Genomic DNA, 14092 nt, shown 5'->3' with positions numbered 1-14092 from the left:
TTCCTTGTTTTGCAGATGGGAGCTCAACATTTTTTAGGCCTTCTTTAATCATATGCAGTGGGACCAGACTTGGGTGGCAGGGTGGTGGTTGCTTTCTAATCTAAGTTTTCTGTCTCAGAAAGTTCATCTTAAATTGAATTTTCTGTGGAATGGCATGAGAGCTCTTTGCAGTAGTCAATATTTCGGTCTGAGGTTTGATTTATGTAAGCCAGGTTGACTTGCAAGTTCATTATGCAAAATAATTTTGCTGACTGATTTTTGAAGCTGTTATGGCAGGAGACAGGGACTCTCATTTCCTTTAGTGAAGTGGCATAATCCTGTACTAAACCCATTGTGCTGTCAGCAGATGGGTTCAGATCAGATTTTTACACTCCTGGAGTTGAATCTGCCTCCATGCTTCATCTAACATCCTCACTGATGAGCCATGAGGATCTCTGAGATCAGTGCAAGGAAAGGCATGTTGTTTGGGGCCAAGCCATTGATAATTGTGGTCAAGCCATTGATGTCAGTGGTCATCTGTGGTTACAATGTCATCAGTATGTTGACCTCATGGATGGATAATGTGCTCTTCTAGGAACTTACGAAAACTGAAAGGATTCAGAAGTTTTGGAATATCAGCCAGCTTTCATTACCCTGAAGAGGTGGCCATTATCTTTGTCTGGGTGAGGTGGTGGTTGGACTAGGAGACCAATATGTTTAGCATGTCCCCAGTGTTCTCTCCAAGGCTGAAGATTAGGTTTCACATATGCAGGGATGGAATTGGGCCAGGCTACCCAGTCATCTTAAGACTACCATCTGGCTCTCCAAAATCTCAATTTAAAATTAAAATTTTGGGGAAAAATAAATCCGAAACTATTATGGTGTCATGTAAAACTCTGAAACGCAAACTGAGTGCAGTGATGTCTGCTGAGAATCTTAAACACCTCACCAATTCTCTGAGCTTTTAAGTCACAAGCCCAGTGATGATGATTTAGAAGTGAGCTGTTTTACTGCTGGTGAAAGAATATAAGAAAGGAGAGGGACAACCATATTATTCAAGATTTGCACAATGTACTGTGAGCGACATTCCAGTGGGATGCCAGGAATGGGTGGCTTTTGAGAGTACCAGCACTTTTCTTCACTCTAATCTTGACCTACAGAGCCAAAAAGCCAGAGGATGGCTTGGTTGGACTTCTGAAGACATGAAGACAGAACCAGTCCCACAGAGCTCAATACAACATCTATGCCTCCCCACTGAGCAGCCTGGCCTGGTCCCAGAGTAGTGGTGACCTGGCCTGCTAGGGCGCTAATGTGGGGCCGAGGCTACTTCCACCCTGGATCTTGTTGGCACTGTTCAGGCTGAGACATCGCTGCAACTGTTATACTCAGGTCATATTTACAAACTTTTCTTCACAACCATGAGGGTCAGAAACTTTTGAAATGAAAGCTGAGGCTCTGATGCCATCACAGGACTTTGGGAGGCAGGGCCCTAGGCAAATGGCTAATTGTGTCTATAGAGTGCCCCCCCCACCCCACCCCCCCACACACACATTCAAGCCTTGCATATGTGTTCAGTGGAGTGAGTGAGTCACAAGAGCCTGTAAGAAATCCCTGGTTTCTATGCAGGACAAGATATCAGATATTAGAATGGCTCTCCTTTGCAAACCACATCAAAGACATACAGTTAGTTCCATTCTAGTAAGTTTTCAGTTTATTTGATTGGAGACCTTTAAGTTACTCTTATCCTCTATAGATAGAAACATATGAAGTGTTATTCTGATACATTATTTTCAAAGAAAAATGTAGCATAAGAAACAAACAAAATAACAAAGGGATCAGTTAAGACAAGTTGGTTTTTCTGAAGGAAAATGCCCACTTACCACCCACCTGAAATGACTCCAAGTCTACAGCTTGCATATAAAGAGCTTTTGTATGTTTTGAGAAGTTGGGACTTTTTAGAAAAACACATGCCCTACAAAATCTGAGTTGTGTATGTTTTGTAATAGTTACTGGTGGGTATTTTTTTATATTATCACCCTAGGTGGTGAGTGCCCATTACGCTATCATTTGACAATGTAGTGAATAGTTTGTTCTCGCAGATGCTGGAGAAAGGTGAAGCTGTAAGATTTTTCATGTTACCATGGTACTGAAAATGGAATTCATTTGACTTCTAAGGAATTTCTAAGTCTTTGAGTTTATATGGGAAATCCCAAATACATGTTTTTTTGTCACTAGCATGAAAATAATTTTGTATTTCAAATACTGAAGAAATAAACTGTAAAGATCTTGTATGCTGTCAGTATATATTTTTGTCATATATTGTCTTTTATTGTAAACTAGATAGTTCTTATATTTTGGAGGGAAGGTTTAAGCAAGTCAGTGTTGTGACTACTTTTCTAATCAGAAAATCAGTTTTTAAATAATCAAAAACTGAAACTGTTTAAAAAAAAGAGGTAGAATAAAATTCCTTAAAGAAGTTACACTTGAGTCTATTAGCAACCATATATATTTAAGTAGACAAAAAAGCTAAGCTACTGTAGCTGCTTGTCTGCGTAGTAATTTGTCTAGTGATTTGTTTACATTATAATTTTACTGCTTTCTGTAATAACTTTTTAGGGGTATTAAGAGCCCCATGTAAATCAGTAAATGTTAGGGAATTACAACTAAACAATGTAGTAATCTTTTTAAAGAAGAAGAGTTTATGTTCTGAGGACCAAGGCTATCTACTAACTTTGTATTATATATATATTTAATTTCAGTGTTGCAACATTCTGCTCAGTGGGACCATTTTCTGACCTTTTTGTAATTCCTAATGTCCCTCCAGATGTCTAAGAAAGACTTCTAGTTTGATCATTGATACTGGTTTATCTTTTTTTGGAAGAATAAAAGTTGAGTGGTCAAGCAAGTTGCAAATATTTCAGAAAAAAATATTTAATGTTTTAAAATCTCTTGAATTACCATTAAACTAGGATCAACATAGAGTTATGATGTATTGTGACATATTACATTATTATTTTTTTTAAATAGAGGATTTAAATTGGGATAGAAAATTTAGTCTTTAATTTATTTTTATTTTTAATTTTTTGCTACTCCTGCTTCCAGTACAGACTACTGCCATAAACAGAATAATTCTAATTGGGCTAGTGACCTGTGCCAGTATGGCAGTTCCTATGTTCTTACTGAAGAAAGCCAGTTTTGTAAGAAGCCACTTATTAGGTATTAGTGGCCCATTCCACCTCTAGTTGAAGTCAGTGGCATAAAACTCTCATAAACTTCAGTGCTGCTGGATCAAACCCTCTATTTAAATAAAGACACTCTGGCAACAAGTTTTAACTTGTATCCTTTGAATATAATACATAAAACAATATATAGTTATAATGAATAGAAGCATCATAATATTGATGGTTTTTTCTACTGTAGATGTCCCTACTAGCAAGTTTCTATGGTATATATGTACATAGACCATTATCTTTGAACTGAATTATATTTCATAATTTTTTGAAAAAGGAAAGGAAAGTAATCAAATGTATTGTTCGGATAGTGGAGGTACTTTGACTAGATGTTAACCCTTTTCTAAATGAGGTATAGTTTCAGTGCTAAAAAAATGATTCTATAGTTTTTATTAAAATGCATGGAAAACAACATATTTAAAAAACTGGTTTTGTGTTTTGTATATTGTCTCAATTTTTAAACAGTCTGGGTCTAGCAGTACCTCCTATTACCAGTGATGTTCAGTAAGTAATTTCATAAAGGAAATACCTCAACTTGAGCAAATATTTTTTTCTTGTTAATTGTCAAGTGAATTGAAAATATGTCTTCTTTGATATTGACTATGAAGTGCTATAAACTGAATTGAGCCAAGCAGTAATGTAATTACGTAAGTTTAAACCATGCTTTGAGTGGTATGCTGATTTATTAAAAGAGAATTGATGTCAGTATTTATGAATGATTCCAGAAGCTTCTTATGAGTGTTAATGTGCATTAGGGAATAACTGCTCATTTTGCTCAATGGGACATTTTCCTTGTGACTCTCTTGCCGTAAATTGAATTTTCAGTGTGAAGCCAAATTAAAAAAAAACACAACAAAGTGTTTGGTTTTCTTTTGCTTTTTTACTTTAAGTTTTTGATATTAACTGCAATGGTCACAACAATAAGAAACTATATAAATGTTAAATATTTTGTAAAATTAAATCCCTATACAGCAATCAAAATACTTTACTGGTGTAAACCCTCAAAGGAAACATGGAAGGGAGCTTGAAATTTACATGATTCTTGTAAGTACTCTATAAAAGGGAGAATATCAAGTAGGAGTAAGAAGATGGTATTATCTATATAGAGAGCATTAGTGTGAGCATTACTAGAATACTGTGTCCAGTTCTGGTGTCCACACTTCAAAAAGGATGTTGAAAAATTGGAAAGCGTTCAGAAAAAAGTGATTCAAGGCCTGGAAATGATTCAAAGATTGGAAAATAAGCCTTACAATGATAGACTAAAGCCCAATCTATTTAGTTTATCCAAGATAAAGTTAAGAGGTGATTTGATCACACTCTACGAGTATCTACATGACTAAGAGATTTCAGATAGTCAAGAATTCTTTAATCTAACAGACAAAGGCATAAAAAGATCCAAAGGCTGGAACTGGTAATAAGGCACACATTTAACAGTGAAGGTAAGTAAGCTGTTGGCCCCTTACTGAAACTTTGGTTGGCTCTCTCCAACCAAAACCAGAGAAAGGGGAAGGGCTGAAGAGTCAAGATCCTGAGACTGACAGTCCCCAGGGCCAATGGGAAGAGTCCTCCAACTCAGCCAGATTGACAGGGTGGGCAGACCAATGGGGGAGTTGAGAGCCCAGGGCCCATTCTCTGTGAGAGCTGGAGTTGCCAGGACAGAGTAAGGCAGAACCCGGGAGAATGCTGCAGCCCAGAGGCAGATCTGAGCTGGAGGCAGAGCAGCAGCCCAGAGCCAGAGCAGCAGAGACCGGCCACACTGATGGTGAGCCAGGACTGAACTACAGTGGGGAGCTGCAGGGCCAGAACCAGGATAGCGGAAGGCTAGCCATGCCACAAGTAATACTGGAGCTGAGCACAGTGAGCGGCTGGGGAGAGCAAGGTGGGGACCCTGGGCAGAGAGGGCCCAACACAGGAAGATATTGCCAGACAAGAGGGTCATGAAGGCTGGACTTCTAGGGGCAGGAGTGCAAACCTGACAGGAGAACCAATACTGAGAAGGGTCTCATCATCTGGACCCCGAGGGCATGTAGCCACCACCAGAGCAGGTGTCTTACCCATGGTATCAAGGCAGCAAATGCAGGTCCTGGGAAGGAGGCCTGAGACCTGTAAGGAATAGGCTGTGAATTTTTTTGAGTTCCAGAGACTATTGTTTATGGTGTTCACCATGCCTTGATCCTTTAACCTGTATCCCTTATTTTTTACTACTGCTGTCTAATAAATTGCATGTGGTTTAAATTCACTGTAGTGATCACTAGGTCAGGGAAGTAGCCAGTGAGGAGAAAGTACACCAGAACGGGGACATCCTAGACTCTGTCTTGAGTGACCCACAAAGAGGCTGGTGGTTAAGCAGCCCAGGAGTCCTGGGCCTAGCCTTACTGGGACAATGAGGACTCTGTCACATAGGAGAGTGGAAGAGGAGTCCTTGAGATGAGGCAGGCATCCAGGAAAAGGGAATTGGGGCAGGGACTCAGATACTTTTGCCATCTGATTCCACTAGGATGTTAGAGAAGCCAGGAAAATTCCACACGATTGTGGGACCATTCCCCTGCTTACATAATTGGCATCACAAACAGGATCCTATCCATAGCATTCACCCCATTCTGATAGCACTGTCCAGGTCTGATCGAGAACCCTACGATGGCTGGAATTGAAGAACAACAGGCCCAGTTTGCTGAGCTTCAGCACAAATTATCAGACCAGGCTGAGGAGTTATGACAAGCTGGAACTGCAGAGAGAGAAGCCTTATCACTGGCTAAGGCTGTAATAGACCAACAGACAGTGGAAACTAAGAAAAACCCTACTATTAATGTCCCACAGGAGCAGAAGGTCACCAAGTTCAGTTATTTCCCAACTAGGCCAGGAGACCTTACAGTAGGGGAGAGGATCAAGTCTGTGAATGCAGCTATGTGCATGCAAAGAGTACCTAAAGAAGATCACATGCACTTCTTAGAGGAGCATCTCAACGGCCAGGCCAATGACACAGTAAAGTTTATGGCAATGGCGGACAAGAAAGGTTTGGAAAAGATATCTGAACTCCTAGAAGTGTTTGGAGACAAGGAACACGACTAAAGGAGTTCTTTAAAAGAAAACAGTAGTCTGGTGAAACTATCCGGGCAACACATATTGCCCCCTAGGAGAGAATAAATAAAGTGGAGCAGCGAAACCCTCTATGAGTGGCAAATGCAGATATGGTCCTAAAAGAGTAATTAATGCTAGGGCTTTGGGATGACTCCCTCTGCCATGAAATGAAGACAAAGTTTAAAGAAGAGCCCAGTAAGAAGTTCCATGAACTCATGCACGCTGCCATTGTGTGGTCTGAAGGAGAGGAAGTTCCTGTGGAAGAGATGGCTATGCCCAACCCCCATACACAAAATGTGGGCCTAGTGAATGTAGTTATTGGGGAAAAGGCCGTTGCCACAAACACAGTTTACATTGGAAAATTTAAATGAAGCTGTGCAGAAACTGACAGTCCAACAGGGGAGATGCTGAAATTGATGACCAAGGTGATGAAAGAAAAAATCTCCACTAGTACACCAAAATATCCAAGGGCACCGGGATCGTGAAGATCCCTGCTGCAGAACAACAAGGGAAGGTACATTTGTTACACTTGTGAAAGGCCAGGGCATACTAGCCAAAAATGTCCACTGAGAAGCAGACCAGAGTTCCAGGCACCCAAAACCAAAGGGGCACCAGGAACAAGCGACCCAGGTAGGGACAGAGGGGTTTCTACGTCTGTCCCTAGGAAAAGAGCAGCTCATGCCAACAATGAGCAGAACTCTGATGATGCTGGTGTGCTCAGCAACTTCTGTTGTTGAGAATTCAAGGACTGCTTGACAGTGGAGATAACCATAGCAGGGGTCACAGAGTAGCAGCCGTGTTAGTCTGTATCCGCAAAAAGAAAAGGAGGACTTGTGGCACCTTAGAGACTAACAAATTTATTTGAGCATAAGCTTTTGTGAGCTACAGCTCACTTCATCGGATGCATTCAGTGGAATATACAGTGGGGAGATTTATATACACAGAGAACATGAAACAATGGGTGTTACCATCCACACTGTAACGAGAGTGATCAGGTAAGGTGAGCTATTACCAGCAGAAGAGCGGGGGGAAAAGACCTTTTGTAGTGATGATCAAGGTGGGCCATTTCCAGCAGTTGACAAGGATGTCTGAGGAACAGAGGGGGGAGGGGAATAAACATGGGGAAATAGTTTTACTTTGTGTAATGACGCATCCACTCCCAGTCTTTATTCAAGCCTAAGTTAATTGTATCCAGTTTGCAAATTAATTCCAATTCAGCAGTCTCTCATTGGAGTCCGTTTTTGAAGTTTTTTTGTTGAAGAATTGCCACTTTTAGGTCTGTAATCGAGTGACCAGAGAGATTGAAGTGTTCTCTGATTGGTTTTTGAATGTTATAATTCTTGATGTCTGATTTGTGTCCATTTATTCTTTTACATAGAGACTGTCCAGTTTGGCCAATGTAATGGCAGAGGGGCATTGCTGGCACATGATGGCAGATATCACATTGGTAGATATGCAGGTGAACGAGCCTCTGATAGTGTGGCTGATGTGATTAGGCCCTATGATGCTGTTCTCTGAATAGATATGTGGACACAGTTGGCAACGGGCTTTGTTGCAAGGATAGATTCCCGGGTTAGTGGTTCTGTTGTGTGGTGTGTGGTTGCTGGTGAGTATTTGCTTCAGGTTGTGGGGCTGTCTGTAAGCAAGGACTGGCCTGTCTCCCAAGATCTGTGAGAGTGATGGGTCGTCCTTCAGGATAGGTTGTAGATCCTTGATGATGTGTTGGAGAGGTTTTAATTGGGGGCTGAAGGTGATGGCTAGTGGTGTTCTGTTATTTTCTTTGTTGGGCCTGTCCTGTAGTAGGTAACTTCTGGGTACTCTTCTGGCTCTGTCAGTCTGTTTCTTCACTTCAGCAGGTGGGTATTGTAGTTGTAAGAATGCTTGATAGAGATCTTGTAGGTGTTTGTCTCTGTCTGAGGGGTTGGAGCAAATGTGGTTGTATCGTGGAGATTGGCTGTAGACAATGGATCGTGTGGTGTGGTGTGGATGAAAGCTGGAGGCGTGTAGGTAGGCATAGCGGTCAGTAGGTTTCCGGTATAGGGTGGTGTTTATGTGACCATCGCTTATTAGCACCGTAGTGTCCAGGAAGTGGATCTCTTGTGTGGACTGGTCCAGGCTGAGGTTGATGGTGGGATGGAAATCATTGAAATCATGGTGGAATTCCTCAAGGGCTTCTTTTCCATGAGTCCAGATGATGAAGATGTCATCAGTGTAGCGTAAGTAGAGTAGGGGCATTAGAGGACGAGAGCTGAGGAAGCGTTGTTCTAAGTCAACCATAAAAATGTTGGCATACTGTTGGGCCATGAGGGTACCCATAGCAGTGCAGCTGATTTGAAGGTATACATTGTCCCCAAATGTGAAATAGTTATGGGTAAGGACAAAGTCACAAAGTTCAGCCACCAGGTTTGCTGTGACATTATCGGGGATACTGTTCCTGATGGCTCGTAGTCCATCTTTGTGTGGAATCTTGGTATAGAGGTCTTCTACATCCATAGTGGCTAGGATGGTGAGGACCCAAAGTTTGATAGACACTGTCTCAGAAGTCACCATCATTTCAATCATACTGCCAATATTAAAGGAGAAGATGACCATGCACAATACCCAATTTGTACAGCTAATGGCAGTTAATGGATAGTGGGATGTCTTGAAGCAGGTGTAGGGTACATGGGCCAAATAATCCTCCAGCAGTGGTTTCCAACCTTTTTACACACACGATCACTTTTTGAATTTAAGTGCAACCCAGGATCTACCCTGCCCCTTCCCTGAGGCCCGACCCCACTCACTCCATCCCCCCTCCCTCCGTCACTTGCTCCCACCCTCACTCACTTTCACCAGCCTGGGGCAGGAGGTTGGGGTTTGGGAGGGGGTGCGGGGTTTGGCTGGGGCTGAGGGGTTTGGAGTTAAGGAGGAGGTTGTGCAGGAGGGGGTAAGGGGTGCAAGCTGAGAGGGAGTTTGGCTGCAGGAGGGGGCTCTGGGCTGGGACAGAATTGGGGTGCTGGCTCTGAGAGGGGGCTCAGGGCTGGGGGTTGGGGTGCAGGATGGGTGTGGGCTCCAGATGCCACTTACCTCAGGTGACTCCTGGGAGGTGGTCAGTGGGGCTAAGGCAGGCTCCCTGCCTGCCCCGGCCCCATGCCACTCCCAGAAGCAGCCAGCATGCCTCTGAGAGGGGCACATGGCTTTGCACACTGCTTCTGCTTGAAAGCACCATCCCTGCAGCTCCCATTGGCCGCAGTTCCCTGTTTCCAGCCAATGGGAGCTGCAGGGGTAGTGCTTGCAGTCAGGAGCAGCACGCGGAGACCCCGCCCCTCCCCCCCACCCCCAGCGTCCGCAGGGGCGTGCTGGCTGCTTCCAGGAGTGGTGCGGGGCTGAGGCAGGCAGGGAACCTGCCTTAGCCCTGCTGCAGTGCCAGACTTTTAGTGGCCAGAGATCGCGATCAATTGTCAGAAGCTCCAGGATCTCGTGACCACTGTCCTAGGGAAATGCATCTTTATCCTAAAAGACAAAGCTCCCGAGAAGACTCTAATGGCAAATAGGGTACTGAGAATTCTAAGAATGAGTATTATAAAACAGCTGAAAGAATTACTACTGGTAGGAGAAGGAATGCAGGAGATGAACTGTCATGTGCAACCTAAGGATGCCGCACTGAAGCAGGCACTGGCCCAAGCAGAGAAACAGGGTCATTTCCTGGGTCCCACTGGAGAAATCAGCTATGTTAAGGTGGCAGAAAGACAGAAGGTGGTTATAACCCCCTTGAGTGAGATTATTGACAGATGCTGCCAGGTACAGGAAACACTGATGGATATCGACTACTTGTAGAACCAGACTCCCTAATGGGCTTTTGTCAGGGTTCCCTCCCTACTCTAAACTCTAGGGTACAGATGTGGGGACCCGCATGAAAGTCCCCCTAAATTTATTTCTACCAGCTTAGGCTAAAAACTTCCCCAAGGCACAACTCCTTCCTTGTCCTTGGATGCATACTCCTGCAACCACCAAGTGAGTTAGACAAAGATTCAGGAAAAGAACCACTTGGAGTTCCTGTTTCCCTAAAATATCCCTCCAAGCCCCTTCACCGGGGAGGCTTGAGAATAATCTAGCAACCAAATAGGTAAACCAGATTCTTAAAAAACAAAACTTTATTATAAAGAAAAAAAAGTAAAAGAAGCACCTTTGTAAAATCAGGATGGAAGGTAACTTTACAGGGTAATCAGATTCAAAACACAGCGGATTCCCCTCTAGGCAAAACTTTAAAGCTACAAAAAAACAGGGATAGACCTCCCTCTTAGCACAGGGAAAATTCACAAGCTAAAAACAAAAGATAATCTAACGCACCTTGCCTTATCTACTTTCTCTTTTTGCAATATTGAGACTAATTTTAGGATGATTTTAGGAGAAGGAGTTTTCTGACCTGATGCTTCTCTGCTTCCCCAGGGAATACACAAACAAAGAGCACAAACAAAGCCCCCACCCCCCCCCACTTGAAAATATCTTCTTTCCCCATTGGTCCTTTTGGTCAGGTGCCAACCAGATTATTTGAGCTTCTTAACCCCTTACAGGTAAGGAGGAATTCTAGGCTCCCCTTAGCTGTATGGTTATGACAGCTCTTCATTGCAAATGTACTCACTAATGCCCCCAAAGGCAAAGTGCCACTAAGGCTGCTAAACTCAAGTGTGAAGGCCATAAAGATGTGCCCTTGAACCAGAGTTCCAGAGATAGACTGACCTGAAGGAGGGTGGCACTGGAAGACTGGGATGAACTAACGGTGGCAAAGGGAAAGTGCAGTTTATCCCTTTGCTAGTGACACAGGGCAGAACACTACCAGTTCCAGTCCAAATAGATCTCCAAGGGTTAACCCCTACACAGGTTGGCCATTTGTGGGTACCACTAGAGAAACATAAAGAGGTCTTCTCCAGGGCTGCATGAGACTTTGGTTACACCACCACAGTGACACACCGAATACCCACCGGAAATGCTGTCCCAATAAAGCAGAAGATCTCGCTGCAAATGTTACAGGAAGTAAAAAGACACATCAAGGACCTAATGGCTCAAGGTGTCCTTGAGGAAAGCCACAGCCCCTGGACGTCGCCTGCAGTTATTATAATCAAAAAGGATGGTGGGGTGAAATTCTGGTGTGACTACAGGAAATTGAGATGATGTTAAGGATGCCTACTCACTACCCCAGGTGGAAGAATCACTGGATGTGTTAGGAAGTGTGAGATTGTTTTCAACTCTCAGTCTGATATCTGGTTACTGCCAGGTTGTGGTGGAAGACCAAGACCAGGTAAGCACAGCTGTAACAACTCCTTTTGGGCTATTTAAATGGATCCATGTGCCAACTGGCTTGTGCAATGTGCCCGCTACATTCAAGAGACTAATGGAGGGGGGTCATCTTCCTGATAGACATCTTGCTGATATAACTGGATAATGCTATTGTGTTTTCCAAAGATTTTCAGAGTCGTATGGAAAAATTAGATACCATCTGTCCTTGCATATCCCGACTTTAGCCTGCCATTCATAGTGACAACCAGTGAAAGCCTGCACATAGTGCTCAGGCAAAGGCAGGAGGGGGCCAAGCATGGGATCACATATGTGAGCCAAGAGCTAAGGAGGTCGGAAAGGAATGTCAAAAACTACAGTGCTTTAAAACTAGAGCTGCTGAACCTGAAGTAGGCTGTCACTGAAAAATTAAGGACTATTTAGTTTACGCTAAATTCATGGTGATCTCCGACCACAATCCTCTCCATCACCGGGCAATGACTAACCTAAGCGCAGTCAAACACCAGTGGATGGCCCAACTTACTGAATTCACTTTTCAAGTGCAGTATAAATCAGTAAAGCAGAACATCAGTGCAGACTCCGTGTCTAGAGTGCCCCATAGAAGGAATCAGAAGGTGAAGAAGACCTGAAAAAGGACTTCTTAGTTGTTTCTGCAGCTGCTGTGCGGACCTGCTTGTGGCTAAAGCATCCAAAGCCCAAGGATGAAATAGTGGTAAAGATGCAGTACAAAACACAGTAAAAGGAGATCCACTCCCTCTCAGAGAAGGTGCTATAATCTTGGAATAATCATGGGAAGAGATCTAAAGTCTGCAACGACAATCAGGAAGGCCAAATCACACTTGGAGTTGCAGCTAGCAAGGGATGTTAAGAGTAACAAGAAGGGTTTCTTCAGATATGTAACAACAGGAAGAAGGTCAAGAAAATTGTGGGCCCCTCACTGAATGGGGGAGGCAATCTAGTGAGAGAGGATGTGGAAAAAGCTAATGTACTCAGTGCTTGTTTTGCCTCTGTCTTCACAAACAAGGTCAGCTCCCAGACTACTGCACTCGGCAGCACAGTATGGGGAGGAGGTGACCAGCCCTCTGTGGAGGAAGAAGTGGTTCAGGACTATTTAGAAAAGCTGGATGAGCACAAGTCCATGGGGCCGGATGCACTGCATCCGAGGCTGATAAAGGGGTTGGCGGATGTGATTGCAGAGCCCTTGGCCATTATCTTTGAAAAATCATGGCGATCGGGGGAGCTCCCGGATGATTGGAAAAATGCTAATGTAGTGCCCATTTTTAAAAAAGGGAAGGAGGAGGATCCGGGGAACTACAGGCCAGTCAGCTTCACCTCAGTCCCTGGAAAAATCATGGAGCAGGTCCTCAAGGAATCAATTTTGAAGCACTTAGAGGAGAGGAAAGTGATCAGGAACAGTCAGCATGGATTCACAAAGGGCAAGTCATGCCTCACTAACCTAATTGCCTTCTATGATGAGATAACTGGCTCTGTGGATGAGGGGAAAGCAGTGGATGTTATTCCTTGACTTTAGCAAAGCTTTCGATACTGTCTTCCACACTATTCTTGCCAGCAAGTTAAAGAAGTATGGACTGGATGAATGGACTATAAGGTGGATAGAAAGCTGGCTAGATCATCGGGCTCAACGGGTAGTAATTAATGGCTCCATGTCTAGTTGGCAGCCGGTATCAAGCAGAGTTTCCCCAAGGGTCGGTCCTGGGGCCGGGTTTGTTCAATATCTTCATTAATGATCTGGAGGATGGTGTGGATTGCACCCTCAGCGAGTTTGCAGATGACACTAAACTGGGAGCAGTGGTAGATATGCTGGAGGGTAGGGATAGGATACAGAGGGTCCTAGACAAGTTAGAGGATTGGGCCAAAAGAAATCTGATGAGGTTCAACAAGAACAAGTGCAGAGTCCTGCACTTAGGAAGGAAGAATCCCATGCACTGCTACAGACTAGGGACCGAGTGGCTAGGCAGCAGTTCTGCAGAAAAGGACCTAGGGGTTACAGTGGACGAGAAGCTGCATATGAGTCAACAATGAGCCCTTGTTGTCAAGAAGGATAATAGCATTTTGGGCTGTATAAGTTGTAGCATTGCCAGCAGATCGAGGGACATGATCATTCCCTTCTATTTGGCAATGGTGAGGCCTCATCTGGAGTACTGTGTGCAGTTTTGGGCCCCACACTACAAGAAGGATGTGGAAAAATTGGAAAACGTCCAGCGGAGGGCAACAAAAATGATTAGGGGGCTGGAACACATGATTTATGAGGAGAGGCTAAGGGAATTGGGATTATTTAGTCTGCAGAAGAGAAGAATGAGGTGGGATTTGATAGCTGCTTTCAACTCCCTGAAAGGGGGTTCCAAAGAAGATGGATCTAGACTGTTCTCAGTGGTAGCAGATGACAGAACAAAGGAGTAATGGTCTCAAGTTGCAGTGGGGGAGGTTTAGGTTGGATGTTAGGAAAAACTTTTTCACTAGAAGGGTGGTGAAGCACTGGACTGCATTACCTAGGGAGGTGGTGAAATCTC

Source organism: Eretmochelys imbricata, chromosome 2 (genome assembly GCF_965152235.1).
Source record: "Eretmochelys imbricata isolate rEreImb1 chromosome 2, rEreImb1.hap1, whole genome shotgun sequence".
NCBI classification, from domain to species: Eukaryota; Metazoa; Chordata; order Testudines; family Cheloniidae; genus Eretmochelys; species Eretmochelys imbricata.
The sequence above is the reverse complement of the archived record's forward strand: the minus strand, read 5'-3'. Positions refer to the sequence as shown.